The sequence below is a fragment of the Podarcis erhardii genome (genome assembly GCF_964252035.2).
Source record: "Podarcis erhardii genome assembly, chromosome: 2".
NCBI classification, from domain to species: domain Eukaryota; kingdom Metazoa; phylum Chordata; class Lepidosauria; order Squamata; family Lacertidae; genus Podarcis; species Podarcis erhardii.
In genome coordinates this window covers 79,551,833-79,570,612 of record NC_138498.1, presented here as the reverse complement: position 1 = coordinate 79,570,612, position 18,780 = coordinate 79,551,833, and the positions used below count along the sequence as shown (strand labels likewise).

General features: G+C 42.1%; 1 protein-coding gene across 3 annotated transcripts in view; it reads left to right on the top strand.

The window, feature by feature from the left end:
* Positions 1-15,733: 15,733 nt before the first annotated feature.
* The window catches only part of RAF1 (Raf-1 proto-oncogene, serine/threonine kinase), a 71,621-nt gene continuing 68,574 nt past the window's right edge, over positions 15,734-18,780 (top strand). For 2 of the 3 annotated variants that reach the window (XM_081848086.1, XM_081848081.1), the window contains exon 1: positions 15,734-15,891. The gene's annotated coding sequence lies outside the window, so the exon portion shown is untranslated. The remainder of the gene's footprint in view (positions 15,892-18,780) is intronic. The other variant, XM_081848076.1, reaches the window with a different exon arrangement.

Here is an 18,780-nt window from a genome sequence, read left to right as displayed (position 1 = left end):
CCAGGGAAGAAGTGTGTAAACCCAAATACGCTCCTGATTGGGGCAGTTTTATGTTTCCAAAATGTCAGAATGTTCCAGCTGCAAGGGTGAGAAAATGGGAAAGGAATTACTTTCCAGCAATGTCTGAGGTGACATTGCAGGGATATTGGATGCACTGTCTGAGGAAAGGCTCATTGCTGATGGAGGGCTGTGCAAAAATAAGCGCCACAGGGAAAATGCAGGGAAGTATCACTGGTTTTAGAAGCTTATTTCCTCTTTGCTCGGTACCTTAGAATGGGGCTTATGTGGGTAAAATTGGCCTCAGAATTAATAAAATCTGTTCTAAAGCACCCTTGAGATGTCCACTAATAATGGGCAGTCTTGATGCTTTCCACTTTTATACTGGGAAAGAAAATTGGATAAAACATGTGAAATTAAGGTTTCAATCCTGTGTCTGTTTACTTGGGAGTAAGACCCATTGAACTCAGTGGGACTTGGTTCTGAGATGACAGGCATAGGGCTATACTATAAATGTTCTCCTCACGTGTTTGGCCACCGTGACAGTAAGAAATAGAAACCAAAACATTTACATCAATGCAGTTCTCTTCTTTGGGTAAAGAATGAGCAGTCAGTACTCATACACACATTAGAGACCTCATGCTATTAGTGTGACATCTCTTATTCATGACCTTTTAGGATGAATCAAGCATAAGGCTATCTTTGGTTTGGACATGTGTTCTTCAGTGAGTGCTATTCTAAGGGTCACTGCGGAACAGGGAATAGTGGGGATGAACATGGGAGACTACCCTTTAAAATTTCTGTTCTACCATTAATGTCTCCAAGTGGCTTTTCAAATGCCATTTATTTTTTAGCCTAAACTACCTCACAGGGTGCTTGCAGACAAGTGTTTCAGTGACTGAACCATATATATCACAAAGTAAAAGGTGCTGGAGAACAGCCTGCCCTGAGGGATTTTTCCTGGCATAGAATTCTCCCCGCCTCCCGCCAGGAAGAGGTCATGAACTTCTGGACAAGTTTTTCGTTAAAAGCTGAGAGTGTGCTTTGGCCACAAGAGGGAGCCAGCATCATGTTGTAGTAATAGACCTTAAATCTTTTTGCTAGTGCTAAGTTTTTGTGACATGTCTAAGATGTGATTTATAAGAGAAGGCAGTGCAAAGAAATGAAGAGAAAGCAGACGAAAAATAAATTGACACCCTATCTTTTCAGACAGGTAGATAAATACAAAATATTTATTGTGACCAATCTTTTGAATTTTCATCTTGAATTGTGCCCAGAATCCTTCTGCAAGCTGTGAAGTAATGGGGAAAATGTGCTTCCAGAAATCCAGTCACATCTGCACCAAATGTTTAAAACACATGGTTTCTGCCAAAGAATCCCAGGCAGTGTAGCTTATCTCTCACAGGCCCAACGCCCTTAACAAAGTACAATTCCCAGGATTGGCAGGGGAGTCACATGCTTCAGGTCTTCCCATGATCCCTTCAGAGGGTGCAAAATTGATGGCTGTGGAACCCCCAAAAGATTGCAAAAACAATTCAATTACCTATCATCCTTATGCATTAAGATAATTAAGACAGCACATAACAATCATTATCAAAATGGCACAGAATATCAAAAAGGGAAAAAATCAGATTCCCTGCTCCAGAGAGTTTACCATGTATAATGGGTAAAAGGCAAGGGGATTGTGGGGACTACCATTGCTTTAGGTGTCTGTCTTTAAAATCAGTGGGACTTCACTAAGGCTTGATTTTGTCGGGTGTGTGCCCAATGTAGCTATGATTTACTGCAGAAAGAAGAATGCAAATATGCCCTCTGTCTTGAAATTGCCCATTCCACCTTTTCCTCTGTCAAAATATACATGGTAAACTCTCTGGAGAAGGGAATTTAGCTTGTGGCCAAATAGGTTTAATTTTTTTTTTAAGGAAGGAAGGCATTATATTCTCAACAGGTTTGAACAGAAGATGCACATATTGGAATTAATAAGTTTACATTCCACTGTTTTTTTTCAGGCAGGCATTGCAAGGAAAGGCCACATTGGTGCCCAGCGCCAATTCTTATTTCCCAAGGCTACTGCTTTATTTAACACACAAAAAGCGATATAGTGAATGCCTATGAAAAACTGAAGTAACTTTGAGTGTTATATAGCCCAAGTAATATAACTTTAACATCTGGAAAGCTCCAGACAGTAATAACTGATCTTCATATAGTATGTTCTATCTGCAGCAAGTCTTTCCCCTAATTTCAAATCTAGACAATTAGCTCGCTGAGCTGAAGCTGAGGCAAGATTAGAGACCCCAACCTGTTTTGCTGCTAAATCTAGAGATTACTCTGCATACTATCTAGCTTCTTAAAAATGGCTTACTCCATCCAAAATGAGCAGAAGCTCATTCCATCACTCAGGGACATGGTACAGGACTGTACCACTTCAAAAGGAAAGGGGGGTTGTAACTAGTTTAAATTACTTTATACAACCAAACCACATTTTGAAGGCTTTCCCTGAGGTGATGAGCTGCTCCCTTGCCAGACATCAGAGATGAGAGATAGGTTGGGTGTAGAATGCATTTCCTTGCAGGCACAGCTCAGTGCATTATTGTTAATTGCTATTAGGAAAGAAAGGTACATTTCAAATCTCTCCAGTGCTGCAGCTCTAGAAGAAAATGGTGGACACATATTTTATTTTCCCCACAGACAGATTTGAATCTGCTGCAAGCCAAGAGTTCTTCAGTCCTCCTTCTGCAGTGCCTGCCTAGTTTGAGAAATACACAGATTAGCACAGGGTGCCAGAAAGAAAGAGAGAGGTTCATATGAAATGGAACCAAATGTAAATTGTAGCTTAAGTGCTACTGCTGCACCACTACTGAGTCAGCAGTGCACCCTTGGCCCTGTTACAGGCAGGCCAAAGGAGCAGCCGAGTATGCAAACTAGCTTGACTTGTTTTACTTTGTATGCAGATACTGAGTTACATAAGAGAGAGAGAGAGAGAGAGAGAGAGAGACCTGCCGTCAAGAACTTAGATTCCTTCTGAAAATAGCCAAAAATATGAAGGTAACGTCGATGAATCATTTATATTTGTTCTGGAAAGGGGCCATCAAATCACCTCATGTAGCTTTTTCCACTGACTCAATTAATTCCCTGTCTTTTAAAATACCTGACTGTGCCCTTAAAGAAAACTGACATCCACTTAACCTCCCTGGAATGCCATGTCAGATAAATTGAGACTGTGCTGAACAATGGATAATGGAATGAGAAACCTGCCAAACGCTTGAAATTTAAATGAGGGATTTCCCAAGTGCCCTTTAGGTAAAAAAAAAGAAAGAAAAAAGCTAGAGCTGGGGACTTTCCTGATGACCCAAAAGGCCAGTTTTTTGTGCTATGGTTGTGTTTGGGCTGACAATGCCTGCAGAGAAGCGGGTGGGTAATGTTAAGAATGTAGGAAGCTGCCGAGCACAAACACAAACACTGGTCCATCTAGCTCAGTATTGTCCATGTTGATCTGCAGTGACTGCAGGGTTTCAGCCAGGGGCCCCTCTCTCTTCGCCCTACCTGGAAAGGCCAAGGGCTGTAAAGGAGTAGGGCTCTTATTCGCTGCTTAAAATAATAATCAAAGGAAATGTGTGCTGTATTGCGGTGCCAGAGAAGGGAGGCCCACACTCTTCAGAGAATAACTACTTCTGTAACCACTTCTGCAACTGTACTTCCCTTCACAATGAGTGTGAAGGAAAGTGTGTGTTTTCTCAGGGTCAAAAAACTACAGGGTCAAATATTGAGGAAAATAATTTATCTCATAGCAAAATGGTGCCTTGAGGAATGATAGTTTGAGTCACCCACAGCAAATATAACAAGTTCACATTTATTGCCTTATAATTAGTGTAATGAATCCTGATTGAAGATGTCACATGAGCATATTTTATGAAGGCAGGAGTGGGTTGATAATGCAGAGATCATACTGCTCATCAGTTGCTATCATGGCCTTGGCAAAATTAGGCCCTGAGCTGATTTTTTAAATTATTATTATTCTCCATGAACAAATTCAGCATTACTATTTATGTATTTATTTCTCCCCACACCTTCACCATAACATTCCAGGGTGGGTGATCTCAGAGGATAGGGGAAAAGATTGAACAAATATTATGCAGTACAATAAAGCCAATGTAGAATCTGAATATGGGATGCTCCATACAGTTCTGAAATACCATGGTCTTCATTCATTTCTGGAAGTCTTACATTTTAAAAACTCTTTTTGGTGAAAAACAGACTTTGCTGGCATAGGTGTGCATATACTGCCAAAAAGCTGAGAGGCAGGGGACAATAAGGTTATGTCTTTAGGAAACCTTTAACTAAGAACTGAATAGTGCAGTGGTTACCAATTAGCTAAGTACTGTGGATGCCCTGCTTTTCAAAAGCCAAGCCATGGACTTTTGAAATTTTTGATAGATTTTGTTATGTGAAGGGTGCCATGGAGTCCGCGTACCACCACTTGGGAACCACTGGCATAGAACAATGTCAGTGCATTGGGAAGTCATCAGTCTTGATCACACTGGTAGCAGTTAGACAAATCCACATCTCAGGCATGTATACATGCTTAGCATTTTTATTTTTTATTTTTTATTTTTATTTTGCCATATTTAGGCCCAGATGCAAAAGGCCGGCAGGTTCAGGAGGAACAGCCAGGGGCCACAGAAACTTCCTCAAAGTATCTGACGTCTGAGGAGATTCCCTCACTCTATTTAATGATAGGACTGGCCCTTTCCTCCTGAAACTCTGGGGAGACTCCGCTAGTCAGTTTAAACTAGACAAGTTAGATTGCCCAGTGGCTTGGCTTGATACATGGCAGGTTCTTATATGCACCTGAAACGTATGATTGCAATATAGCAAGGGTAGCTGATCATTTCCCCTGCAAGGGCTGCATGTACCCTTCGAAAACTCTCCAGGGGCTGCATGCCAAAAGTGGGTGTGTTTCAACACGTGTTTCTTAACGGCTCTGCACTTACCTAGGCTGGCGAAGCTGGTTTGCATGAGCCAGCTCAGGGATTCCTTGTTGGGCACAATTCTGTAGCTTGCATTTCCCCTTCATATCCCAAATATTAGTTAGATTCTGTCATTTGTTAATTTCTTGGGTTTAGGGAAGATCTCCCCACCAAACATATAGCAGTATTTTGCCAGCACATGCTTGTAGTGGATGAAGCGTTCTTGCATGCCATAGCTGTGAGCAAGACTGTAGCCATAGGCACTTACAGAAAATCATTAAGACTGTTAAAAGTAGAAGGTGGTTTTTTTTAAGTGTAAGAGGTATTTACAGTCCTCATAATCCCCTGGAGTTTCAGATGTAATATACTATAATTAATATGGGCTTTATGTTGCTATCATTATCTGAGAGCCACATGCTTCTAAGCTATATATAATGAGAGAATGAAACCTAAAATCTTTGGAGTTGAGCAAAACCATTCACAATCTAGATGCTCTTTTTAGCCTTCAAACAACACACTGCATTAGCTCCTTGTCTAGCCCACATATGAATGTGTGGTATAATCAGGATCTCATGGGCAAGCTAAGCAGTGATGAGGAAGCAAACCAATCAGCCAGCTAATCTACAGAACAGCTTTAAAAAAGTCATTTTCACTCATAGACTTATTCAGCTAACAATTCAAAGTTCAATGCAAACTTTTCATGTGCTTATTTTGAAATTATTGATCACTGCTGGGGGGACCTTATGCACCAAATGAATGGCCGTATAGTGCAAAAAATAAATAAATCAACACCTTCAACAGAAATTGAAACTGAATTGGAATTGGAAGGATGTGGACCCTAGATATTACACTTCCAAACAGAAGAAGAGGTATCATGTAGCACACAGGGAGAGGAATAGCAAAAGATGAAAAGTGATGTGTTGATGGATGGAACTGAGGGAACCAGGAAGTAGTGGGGAACATAAATTATGTAAGCTTGGTGTCATTGCTCAAGGTCTTATATCAGTTTGGTGCTAATGACTTGGAATTGTAGTTTCCCTATCTTTAACTAAACCATAGATGCACATCAGATAAACTAAGCTCCTTTTTTTCTTGCAGAGGTGGAAGGTATTGGTAAACATTTGACATTAATTGGGGCTTTTAGCACCTTTTTGGATTGATACATTTCCCAGAAATCTGGGGGAAGTCGTAACTGTTTAAGTGGTATAAAATGTATGGTATGGATGTGGCCCTAAAGAGTTGTCCTAGGAAATTTATCAGGGCAGACTCTCCCTGCCATTGGGCTATCCATGCTGCCCTCCCCCTTTCTTAATCATCTAAAATGAAATAGGGCCACAACAGTTAGTAAATTAATCCAACTAATTCATCAGTTAAATACCTTTGTGTTGTTAAAATGCCGCGATTCAATGCTTTGCACCAACATGGAGGTAAAAAATCATGAGGGTCCGCCTCCTTATTAGATCTGGTTGAGAGATGCATAACTTGTGGATCTCTAGCGACAGATTTTCCTACTGTACTTGTATTTCTGATATCCAGAGTGTAAAAAATTCTGACAGGAAGTAAGCACAGCTGGGCTGCACTTGATGCAGTGTTACTATTACCATTGCACATACATCCTATTGTGCAACAGGATATGTATTTCTCCCTCCCCCACATTTCTTCTTGGTGCTGTTGCATGTGCCCTTCATCTCAAGCTGACAGCAAGAGCCTAGAGCTTGTTGACAAAAGCACCCCTAGACAGCTCCCTGCCCCCTTGCCCTTCTCATTGCTAGTGCTTGTTCATCATCACTCTTGCTAAGGCTCAGGTCCAACCCCCCCCCCAGCCTCTCCCAAATGTCAATACTGGGATGTTGAGATAGCCCCCCACCCCTAATATTTCTAGTGCTATTGTGCATGTGTCTCAACTCATGTTAAGACAAGAGAGGCCTCTTACCTCTTGCAGTGACATGCATGCACCTTGGCAGAGAAATCCAATACCACCACTGACTTGCCACATTTGCTCTCTGCCCTGTGCCCAGCTGGCATACATTCTCAACCCAGACGCAGACAGTGGGACCCCCACTCACTTCCTAATATTGCCTTGCTGAGATGGAGAGTTCTGGCTAGGGAAGACTCAAGGAGTCCCAAGCGCTGCCACAAGAAAGGTCATACGACAAGGGCTTTTTGCTGTGCGTGTGATTCTGACTGAGTAGGTCTGTTGTCCTTTACGCATATTAAATACACATAAAGAGGGGGCGGTGAAAATCTCTTCCCTGGTTTTAAAACACGCATGTTGATGTTTCACTTAATACTTCAATACAACTTTAATAACTGTACAGATTAATCGGCTGAAAATAAAGAAAGCATGCTCCCATTAGAATTATTGGTTTTATGCATATAATGCCAGTTTAATACATGAATTACTCTGTAAGTCACGTACAGTTTCTTTAACTGAATAACAGCCCTACTATTGATAGGCACACAGCAATCCTGAAGTGCTTTGGTTCTAGCTCAGGAAGACAGTTACACCATTCTCATGGTGTAATCTAAACTTGGACTTAGAAGGCGAAACATCCACTTATCCCTTAGTACCATGATCTGTAAATCAGATTAGATTCAATTTCTCCTGCTTGCTCGTTTTAAATAAACCCAGAAAGAACAAACAAGGCAGACTTGTTTCATTTTCACTTGAAGCAGGGCTCCCCAGATGTTGTGGGACTCTATCAGCCTCAGCCAGCAATGCTAATGGTCAATGATAGGGGGATTTAGATTCTAACATGTGGAGGACCACAGGTCCCCCCCCCACCTGATTTAGAGCATCTCAACACATCGAAAGTTGCATGGCATCCATGTAGATAAAATATCAGTGGGTTATCTGTCCATATTGGTGACATAAAGATTCACAAGCCATGCACAAGGGATACTGCCCACATTGAGGGAAGGAGCATATCATCCCTGCACTATATTCCTACTCTTTTCCTAGTCACTGCATCTTTTATTGTGCCCTTAACAATATTGTGCTATTGACCTTACAGCTCAATCCTAGAACATGCCCACTGAGAAATAAGTTCCACTGAGTTCACAGGGCTGCCACTTACATTCTGTTTTGTGCCTGGATGTACTCCAACCCCTACTTGTCCCTTGTTTGAAATGAGCAAACTACCTCATGCTAGCTTTGTGCAATGAGGCAGAAGGATGAAGACAATTTGCACTGTGCCAAGAGGGTGGAGGATAACAAGGAAAGTGCACTGATTAAGGACAGTGTCAGGAAAAGATAGCGAAAGAGATGAATGTCAGTAGATGGGAATGCTGCATGTAGACCCCTGGTATTATTGTAGTAAACAGCTCTTATCATACTCTTGCTGATCACCAAACCAGTTGGAATTGTTTAGCAGAAGCTGTTCATTTTCTTTCAGTTGTGTAATTTCATATAAGGAAGTACAAAGTGTACCTATGGCATTTAAACAAAAACCTGTCAGCATGTGACAAAGCTGCAGTAAATGTCCCACCAGATTATCAACGGTGCTTGTGATGATAGATTTCCCAAGGAGAAACCATCTCATCTTAGGCAAAAAGTGCTGTTTTGGTATTCCTCAAAAGGCTCAGAACAACACAACTAATGTACACACCCACAATGGAAAGCTTATAGTATGTCAGCAATAATTCTAATTTTACATAAATTGCTCATGGACCTGAGTTTTCCCACATCAACCCTATGTGAGCAACTGCATGGCTCCAGGCTTGCAGGGCCCTTTATGACGTCAGAGCAGCTGAGCCAAAGGCAAACAGCTAGTAAATCCACTTTCAGGAGTAACACAGGCCCATATTTTAATGATGATACGTAGGTGTCTAGAAGCATCTTTCATCAACTTCATCTGGCAAGAAGGTTGTGGCCTCTTTTGACATTACAGACCTGGCAAAATGATTCATGCTTTTATAACCTCAAAACAGACAAGTGTAATGGCCTCTACACAAGTTGCTCAGAAGCTTCACTGAGGACAGAATGGAGCAACCTGCCTCCTGATGAGGATGGGCTACCAAGAACACGTCATACTAGCAATGCTCCAGCATTTGCACTGGTTTTCTGGGCATGACTCATGGTCCTTGTTTTGACCTATCAAATGTTAAACAACTTAAGCCATACAGTACTTACTTCAGGAACAGTAATGTCCACTAAATTCTTGGTAATTGTACTCAGACTTCAACTCCTTTCCCCTGGAGGCAATGATGACCCCATCCTTGACGGCCTTCCTTCACCAAATTAAGACATTCTTGTTCTCCCAGGTCACTGGAGGTGCTGGTTAAATTAGCTCTGTTCTTAGTGTTGTTGTCAGCCCCTGTTTTATTTAAGCTGTTTTTAAAAGTGTGCTTAATTCTTAAAAAGCACATTTTAAAAAAATGTATTGTAGTACTGGTATTGTTTAATTGGGCTAGAAAATTATTTGGGACCACTATTGGCATAAATAGCCATATAGAAGCAATAATATAGAAATAAATTCTGTCAAAACATTTAAGAAGTACCTTTTTGACTCATCTGTTGGGTTTGATTAGTGAGGGAACCTGTTATTATAATGGATTAAGTGCCACCTGAATACATGGCACTTTATAAGTAACGTAAGCAAAGGAAAGGTTCACTCCCCAAGAATCCTGCAATTTACATTTAGAGTGAGACAGAGATGGGTGAATTTATTGTTATTATTTATTTATTTATTGGATTTATATACCGCCCTATACCCGCAGTTCTCAGGGCAGTTCACAGAATCGAATCAAATCAAAATCAAAGTAAAATAAAATGCAAGCAACAGATCCACACCATATGTTTCAGGTACATTCCACACACATGACTTCCCCCAAAGAGTCTTGGGAACTATAGTTTGCTAAGGGTGCTAGGAATTATAGATCTGGGAAGAAACTATAGTTCCCAGAATTCTTTGGGGGAAGTCATGGAGTGATTTAGATGTCCGATGTAGATCTGCCCTACATGGATAGGTTTAATTAGGCTTTGTTTCTGATGGGGACCAACAGCAGATCTAATCAGGACATGCAAACACACTTGAGGGTCTGACACACTTTTGTTGTTCAGGTATGTGTGTATTCTGCAACTTGTCATTGACACAATAATGATGCCTTAGTTGTGAATTTATACCGCTGTCCACACATCATTCCGCTTTATTTTTCTGCAACGCTTCCTCAATGTACAGTAATTGCATTAAGTACCGTATTTTTTGCTCTAAAAGACTCACTTTTTCCCTCCTAAAAAGTAATGGAAAATTTGTGTGCGTCTTATGGAGCGAATGCAGGCTGCACAGCTATCCCAGAAGCCAGAACAGCAAGAGGTATTGCTGCTTTCACTGTGCACTTTTGCAGGCACAGCTAAAAGCAGGATTGCACATAATTGTCCCAGTACCAGGAATGTGAGCAAAGCTGCTTCTGTGCTTGTTCTTTTGGCAGCCCTGGGGTTGAGAAAAGCAGATGCCCTGAGTCTCCCTACTCTTTGACACTCATCTGCACCTATGCCTTACTTGCTGCTTATAGTCTGCTGAAGGATGTTCTATTATCTCTATAGAACACAAATTGACAGGTCAGACTGAGAAAGTGTGGCTTGCTTAAGGCTATTGAGCAAAATTTGAACCAAAGGCTTCTAAGCCTACGGCTCACAGTGGCTACACTGAATTACATGCCCATGGTCCAAAATAAGACCTATGCTGTAGTCCTTCGCATGTAGTACAGACCCACTAAGCCATGGGTAGGCAAACTAAGGCCTGGGGGCCGGATCTGGCCCAATCGCCTTCTAAATCCAGCCCACGGACAGTCTGGGAATCAGCCTGTTTTTACATGAGCAGAATGTGTCCTTTTATTTAAAATGCATCTCTGGGTTATTTGTGGGGCATAGGAATTCATTCATTTCCCCCAAAAAATATAGTCTGCCCCACCACAAGGTCTGAGGGACAGTGGACCGGTCCCCTGCTGAAAAAGTTTGCTGACCCCTGCATGACTAAGCTCTGTGGAACAGACTTCTGTGTAAGCATGCATTGGATTGGATTACACTGCAAGAAAAATGCAACAGGCCAGTTGGCTGTGGCTTGACAGCCATTCTGATTTAGGCAGACAGAGATGCTCAAACTTACCTAGGAGTTCTTGCTCATAATATACCTCATGAGGCTCTGGTTGCTGGAAAAAGCTGTCTGAACCAGAATAATAAGTTCTCAGGGTTTTTAGAGGCAAGCCATGTCTGTTTAAAGTGGTATGATACTTGTTTCAATGTATAGTGCAGATGCCCTTTGTGACCTTTTAAAGGGGCTGTAGTTATTCTTGGTGGCTTTTGTAGACTGGTAGTGGGGGTTTTCTGCATTACTATGTTTCAGTTACTAAACTGGATTATTTTGTTCTAATTGCTTCTTGTTTTAAAGATAGCTCTAAATGTTACTGTGTTTTTATGTAAACTGTCTTGAACCTGAAAAGGCAGAATACAAATATTATAAATAAATAAGAATATGCATTCTTAACCACTGTCTCAGACTGCATTTATGTGAAACTATATCTAGATCGGAGCCTGCGAGTCTAGCCGTTAAACGGAGAAGGGATAAAGGATCTCAGATGACAGCTTTTAAAATAGGAGAGATCTCTCCAACGTGAAAGCTTGCCCTGCCCTGTCCTCGTCTACCAACACAGCCAGCCTAATCAAAGGTATAACCTGGGTCACGCTTCCTATGCGTTTTCACTGAGGCTATCCAGCCAACACTCTTGTCATCCTAATAATGATTTCACTTTTACCTAAAAGCATCTAATTCCCATTTCTTACTTTTAGCACTGCCCACAGAGGAGCACAGTCATTATGGGAAAAACTTTGCATCTGTTTACAAATGTAGGAGAGTTGACAGTGTGGGAAACAATCTTTCACAGAGATTAGTTGCAAGGCACTGTTTATTGGAAGAGATAACACAGCCCATAGAAATGGGGGCCTTAAAGAAAACACACTTGTACTTTGCCATATAGCAGCAGAGCTGGTGTTTATACCAGTGAGCAAGATTCACTATAATTATAAATATTTACATATCCAGTGTTTACAGGCTTTGTGGGTGTCCGCTTCACTCATCAATTTACCACACTGTGATATTTATGAGCAGAGGTGTAATGAATCGTTCATTTTAGAAGTCATATTTTGGCTGCGTACATACTAACCCATTTGTAGCGAAAAATGTAGTTTTTCTCAGTCTGGAATCATTTGTGCTTGTCCTCAGCATGCTGCTTTCAATCTAGATTCATCCACAAGGGTGAGTGTAGTTACTTGATAACACATTTGAAAACCTTTCCCTTGATGAGGTTATCCATGCCTTTTGCCTCCTGGCACATGTCACAAGTGAATTAAGAAGGAAGCAGTGATTGTAGTCTTGGTCTACGGCCACCCACAAAGTCACTGGGCAGGTGTGGACTCCTCCCTGCCCCCCATTTCTGGGACTACCTACATCTGTTTTCAGATGGACACACACATAGAATCATTGAGTTGGAAGGGACACCAAGGGTCATCTAATCCAGCCCCTTGGAATACAGGAATCACAATTAAGGGTAACGCAGAATCAATCTGCGATGAGCTTCTATTTTCAGAATGAAACCAGTTTCTCAAGAAGTGCAAAAAATATGCAATAGATTTAGATTGTGTATGGACTACATAGAAAAAACAAGTGCATGGTCTCCCTTGATCATAGAATCATAGCATTATAGTTGGAAGGGATCCCAAGGGTCATCTGGTCCACCCCCCTGCAATGTAGGAATCTCAACTAAAGCATACATGACAGATGGCCATCCAATCTCTGTCCCATTATTCCTGATGTTTAGTTGGAATCTCCTTTCTTGTAACTTGTATGCCTTGGTTTGGGCCCTAGCCTCCAGAGCAGGAGAAAACAAGCTTATTCTATCCTCCATATGAAAGCCCTTTAGATATTAGAATATGGCTATCATATCTCCTCTCAGTCTCCTCTTTTTGAGGCTAAACAAACCCAACTCCCTCAACTGTTTCTCATAAGGCTTATTTTCCAGACCCTTGATCACCTTGGTTGCCCTCCTCTGAGCACATTCCAGCATGTCAATATCCTTCTTAAATTGTGGCACCCAGAACTGGGCACAGTATTCCAAGTGTGGTCTGACCAAGGCAGACTAGAGCAGTACTATTACTTCTCATGATCTGGACACTATAGTTCTGTTGATACAGCCTAGAGTAGCATTAGCTTTTTTTTTTTTTTGCTGTTGCATCACACTACTAAGATCCCTAGATCCTTTTCACATGTACTACTTGGCAAGCCATGTGTTCCCCCTCTTAAATTTGTGCAGCTGGTTCTTCCTTGCCCAAGCGTAGAACCATTTGTCCATATTGAAATTCATTTTGTTAGTTTGGGCCCAGTTCTCCAATCTGTTACGGTCATCCTGATTCTGTCTTCTGTGTGTATACAGCCTTTATCATTTTGATCCAGAAATCCATGTGGACTAATCCCTCTGCATGGCTCCTTTTGTTGAAATTAATGAGGAGGTATTTTGGATGAGGGAGCTCTGTGCATAGGTCTCTGGCTCAGGATGACCTATAACAGCAGAAGCTCAAGCAGCCTTTCTGTTTTTCTTCTTTGGCTTCTAAATGGGATTGCACTCGGCGGAAAAGAGATAATGTCAGCCAAAACATTTAAAGAAGGGTTTGCTTAACTCCCAAAGAATTAGGGCCAATTCACACCATCTGCTTCATCTTTTCTTCTGCTTGTGGTCATCTGAATCACTCACCACAAGCAGAATACACAAGGTTGGGTCACCCACTGGTGTGCTTGGCCTGTTCACATCTGGAAGGTTTGTGGTGGTGAGCAAAATGCCCGGTTTTGCTTTTGGTGAGTAGTTCAGATGACCTGTTTGCCAAGAGCATAGGTCACCACAAGAAAAGGAAATGATGGAGTAGGACCGGAGGAATCCAAAGATCACAGAATCCATAGGAAATCAAAGACCACAGCCTTTCCTGTCAGTGGTGCTTTAAGATTTGGTGGAACTCTTTCTACCATGAGCTCCTGATGAGTGTTGCTGGGTGAACAGAATTTGACCTTGCCCCTAAATTTGCCACTACCTGGCAGACTTCTTTCATTCATGGCCATTGATAAGGTGGAAAGACACATCTCCAGCTATGTTTGCATCAGCTACATTTCCTCAGGTAGGAGAAACTGCAACAGTGAGCTACTGCCCACTATACCCATCCAGGAGAACTGTGTCTAAGATGAATTACTAGCTGGCACCATCCTTATTAAAATGTATATACACCTGTTTTGTTCTGCTACCAGATGAATGTTAAAATGCTTTTCAAGGTATTCTGGTTTGATTTTGGAGTTCTTTCTGTGCCAGATTGGGTAGCAACGTTGCCTTATATCTGCATAATTGACCTCAGCATGCCACATGGATGCACCCAGACTTGCTCTGGTCTGCTGCAAGTCCTACATCCTGGTATCTCTCTGTTCATCTGATCATTGCTGCCCTGAACTAGTGATGATGGAAAAAGCAACTTTGAATTGCTTTTAACTGCCTTGCCAGGGATGAGGAACCGCAGGTTCCGGGGGCCAAATGCAGCCCTCTTCCAGGCCTGTCTGGACCTCAGAACTGTAGGCCACACCCACTCTTTCCAGGCCACACCCATCCTTGCCCCTGCTTTGCACTCTGGATGTTTTTGACTAGCTGGAAAGTGCCCTTGAACTCTGAGCTTACCTGGATGGAGAACAGAAAGGGGCATGTGACTATTCCTAGAAGCTAGCCTACTGAACCAAGGTAAAATTTCCAGTTATAAAATTTGCATGTGGCCCTTGGAAGGTTGTCCAGAAGGAAATGTGACCCTCGGGGTTAAATAGACTCCCCACCCTGCTATGTATCCTCCAAACTGCTTTCTTCCATTGTCCTTTCGGGCAGTTGATGAATGTGAAGCTCCGGCAACCTCACAGCCTCTGTGTCACCCCCATCTTCTAAAGATGCCATGATTAGGAGACTTGCAGCATCCTTTGTCTGCAACTTCATTCCTGCTGGTCTGGTAAAATAAACCCATTTCTAGCTTGCCTTTTAAGGTGTATACATTCCAAGGTGGTTTACATAAAATCAATGAAATACCATATCAAAATTCCAAGATTTAAAAGAGAAGTAAAGAAAAGTAACCACATTAAAATTATAGCAACAAATAAATGTGTGTGCAAGTTCCAATACTCAGCATACATGGATTGGTCTCCTACTGGAACTCTTTTTCTCTCTTCCACCAGCAAATCCTCTCTTTCATCTAGAGATATTTTCTCTCTACTGATCCTGATCTCTTTCTTTCTAGGCCTAGATGTAAAATGGAGGTTGTCAATGCTTTTGTTTTTCCCAGTGCTTTCAAGTTGGTGCCCTCAGCAGCAGCATGCTGTCGAGGCCACAATTCCTGGCACTCGGGGACTCGGGATCCAGTTACATTTGCTGGTGTCATGCAGCCTCTGCAAGCCACTGTATTAAATTGACAATCTAAAAATAAAAGAGTGGGAAAAGCACAAAGTGAAAAGAAAGCCAGCTTTTAAAATTGAGGGGGGCAAGTAGGGAGGAGGAAAGAATTGCAGGAGGGATTGTGAAAGACATGCAGCAGCTCCAGAGAGAAAATCTGAATACCTTGGATGGTATTTAAATTGATGCTGTGGCTTTACTGCCTTTTTAGTTTGTACCAGCCATGTGATCTGCTTGAGTGTCTCCAACTAATCTGCATGGGGAGCTGGGAAAGGCAAATTGAGCTGTCAGTCTTGGGCCCTTCCTCCCATCCTCCTGCTTCGAGTCAACATCAGCTGCACCTTGTTTTCAAATCTGCCTATTCTCTTGAGCTAGTTTGTTAGATTTCAAAGCAAGTGAGATGCCGTCTTAAGAAGCTGTTCCTACTATTTCTCCATCAAGAGAAAATAGGCTCTCAAGACTACCGTTGGTAAGTCTCAGTAGAGCAGTTGTTTTCATAAACATTCCCAGATTTGTATAGTTTTGGATTTTCTTTTCTGGGGTTGTGAAAAGCAAAAGGTAAATTTTGTCTAGAATCTATCAACACTACATGCCAGGGGTTATTGCTGTGGATAATTAGCTCTGAATTAAACAAGTCTGAAAACGACTATGTAGCTATGTTTGTGTAACACATTATGTGACCATTGTGCAATGTATTAGGTTTTAGTCTTTTGGGGGATGGAGGGAAATCAGTCATATTTAAATATTGGTGGAATGCACATTTCCCCCCAGTGTGACACTTATGCTTCATAGCCACCAGGATTTGGGTGTGCTATTTATTTGAGCCATTTCTTTTGTCACTGTCCTGCTCCCCTAAACCAGGGCTTCTATCAACTTCTTCTGAGAGGCTCAACTGCTGAGTTGTTCCTCTGGAGGAGGAATCTTTTTCATGCAGGATAATTAGATTGGCTTTTACATTTCATGCATCCCTAATAATTAGAGCATAACATTTACACTTACAGGAATGTACATGATGAAGGAGGGGAAAGCTTTCTTCAGCTTTTCATAGCTTTGTTGTTACAAATTACTATGTCAAACATTATAGGTCACCAGTGTCACTTGAGATCACTGGATGCAAACCAATTGTCTTTTATCAACAGAATTGAATTTGAACTTATGTGATTAACCCTGGCATTTATGAAGTTTGTCTGACTATGTGCAGAGTTCATTATTTTCATCAGCAGAGATCTTTTCCGTGCAAAGTGTGTGCTCTACCACTAAGCTATGGCCCTCCCCATAATGCAGGCAGTTCATAATGGAGGCCTGATTTAGAGATTAAAAAGTCTGGTGAAAACTCTGGAATCTTTGCAGCCATCTGTCCTCAGAGTGATTTTCTCCCAACTAGTCTAGCATCAGATCTGAAATCTCCTTGGGGGAGCCTTTCTCAGAGTGATAAATAAGCCATAGGTGGCAATAACATGTGTATGGATAACACATGGATCTGCCACCATCACATTTAGTGTGGACCTCCATGTAAAGCAGCCTTTACATGTTCAGTTCTCATTGCAGAAGGCTCCTCCTCGAGAAACCACCATGTTCGTTATTGTTATTGCTTTATATAGCCTGGGAATCGTAATCCTGAAATCAGTACTCTAGTTTATTCCTCCATCATTATGGTTTGTGTTAGTATGGGAGCGAGGGTATCGATTTCTCACCTGAGTGCAGAGAGCTTGTGCATGGGATTGACACAGGCATGTTAACAGGGTGGTGGAGTTAGATTCATTTCATACCTTGATTGCATTGCCAGCATACCAATGTAAGTAGGTCTGTGCTAGTATGAAACACCCTGGGCACCTCTCATATCATAGGCAATTCATTCCACTGTTTATACTGTAGCCAGGCACATGTGCAGTCTTTGGTAGCCTAAATGAAGAACCACTTCACAAGTTACAGCTGGTTGGAACAGGGTCTGTATCTAACGCAGTATTCCTGTACAGACTATGATGTGTCATATCACTTTGATGCAGGAATGGGAATCTCAAGACTGGGAGCTGAATGCACTTCACCAGGTTTCTCTATCTGGCCTTTGGAACAATCCCCAAGCCACTACCCACCTTCCTAGGCCATACTCCTCAATGGCCCTGATTTGTACCCCAATTGTTATTGTCTGACTAGAATAAACCTTTGTGCCTTCAGTGGTAAAGGCAAACTATTGGAGAGTTACAGCTCCTGCTGTGGCAGTAGAGACCAATACAGGAGAAACAGATTTTATGGCAGGCATGGCAGACGAAGGCATCCAGTTTTGCTGTTACAGATGCACCATGGTGTTTCTTCTCTCTCTCTGCTCCTCCCAACGGTCATTTCTCTTCTGGTCACTCCTGTGGACACATGACTTGACTGTCTGTCTCCAGGCACTGCGGTTGTTTGCAAGGGATTCCCACATGGTGGGGTTAATGTTGCAAGCCTTCACAGAAATCTTTAAAACACAGAGTAGGTCTTCCGGTGGGCCTGGTGCCTGAAGCCAGCTCCCCATAAAGCACATCCTTGGGCATCCTGCCATCTTCCATTCTGTGGACATGATGAAGCCAGTGTAGATGTCACAGACAGGAGTGTGGACATATTGGGAATGTGGACTTGGAAGATGTTATGTACTAAGCTTGGATCCTAGAACAATAGGCAAGTAGGATCCTAGAATGCAACAACTGATTGGCTTGCAGGAAAAGACCAATCAGGCTCCAGGAGGGAAGCAGAATCAGCCAATCAGATGGGACTCATTGTGTAAATAATGTACGGTATATAAAAGCCTGAGATTTGGGGGGGGGGCATTCAATCACTGTTTTACAAGCTGCAATAAAGAGCATGAAAACACTACAGGACTCAGAGCATATTTCAGAAGAGCACATCTTTGTTTGAGTCTCTATCTTGCTGTATGAAGCCCAAAGTTTGCCTGATGCAGTGCATACGGAAGACGTTGAGATGTCACTCCTGGTGGGTGTAAATTGCCCACAACTCACTTCCATAAAGCAGTATGCTCAACACACAAGCCTGATAGTCCTTCATCTTGGTATTGGTCATTAGCATCACATTCTCCCATACCCTTTTGGAGAGGCGAGCCATTGCCATAGCTGCCTTAGCAATACACTTGTCAAGTTCAGGGTCAATTGAAAGGTTGCTAGTTATGGTGGAGTCCAGATAGACAAAATTGTCTACCACCACAAATGTGTGGCCACTAATGCTGATGCATGGTGTGTTAGTCCTGACCCAGGACGTTGGTCTTCGTCAGGCTGGTGGTAAAGCTGAACTTCCTGCAAGCTTGGGCAAAATGGTTGATGAGTCTCTGTAGAGCTTCCTTGGAATATACTGTCAAGGCTGTGTCATC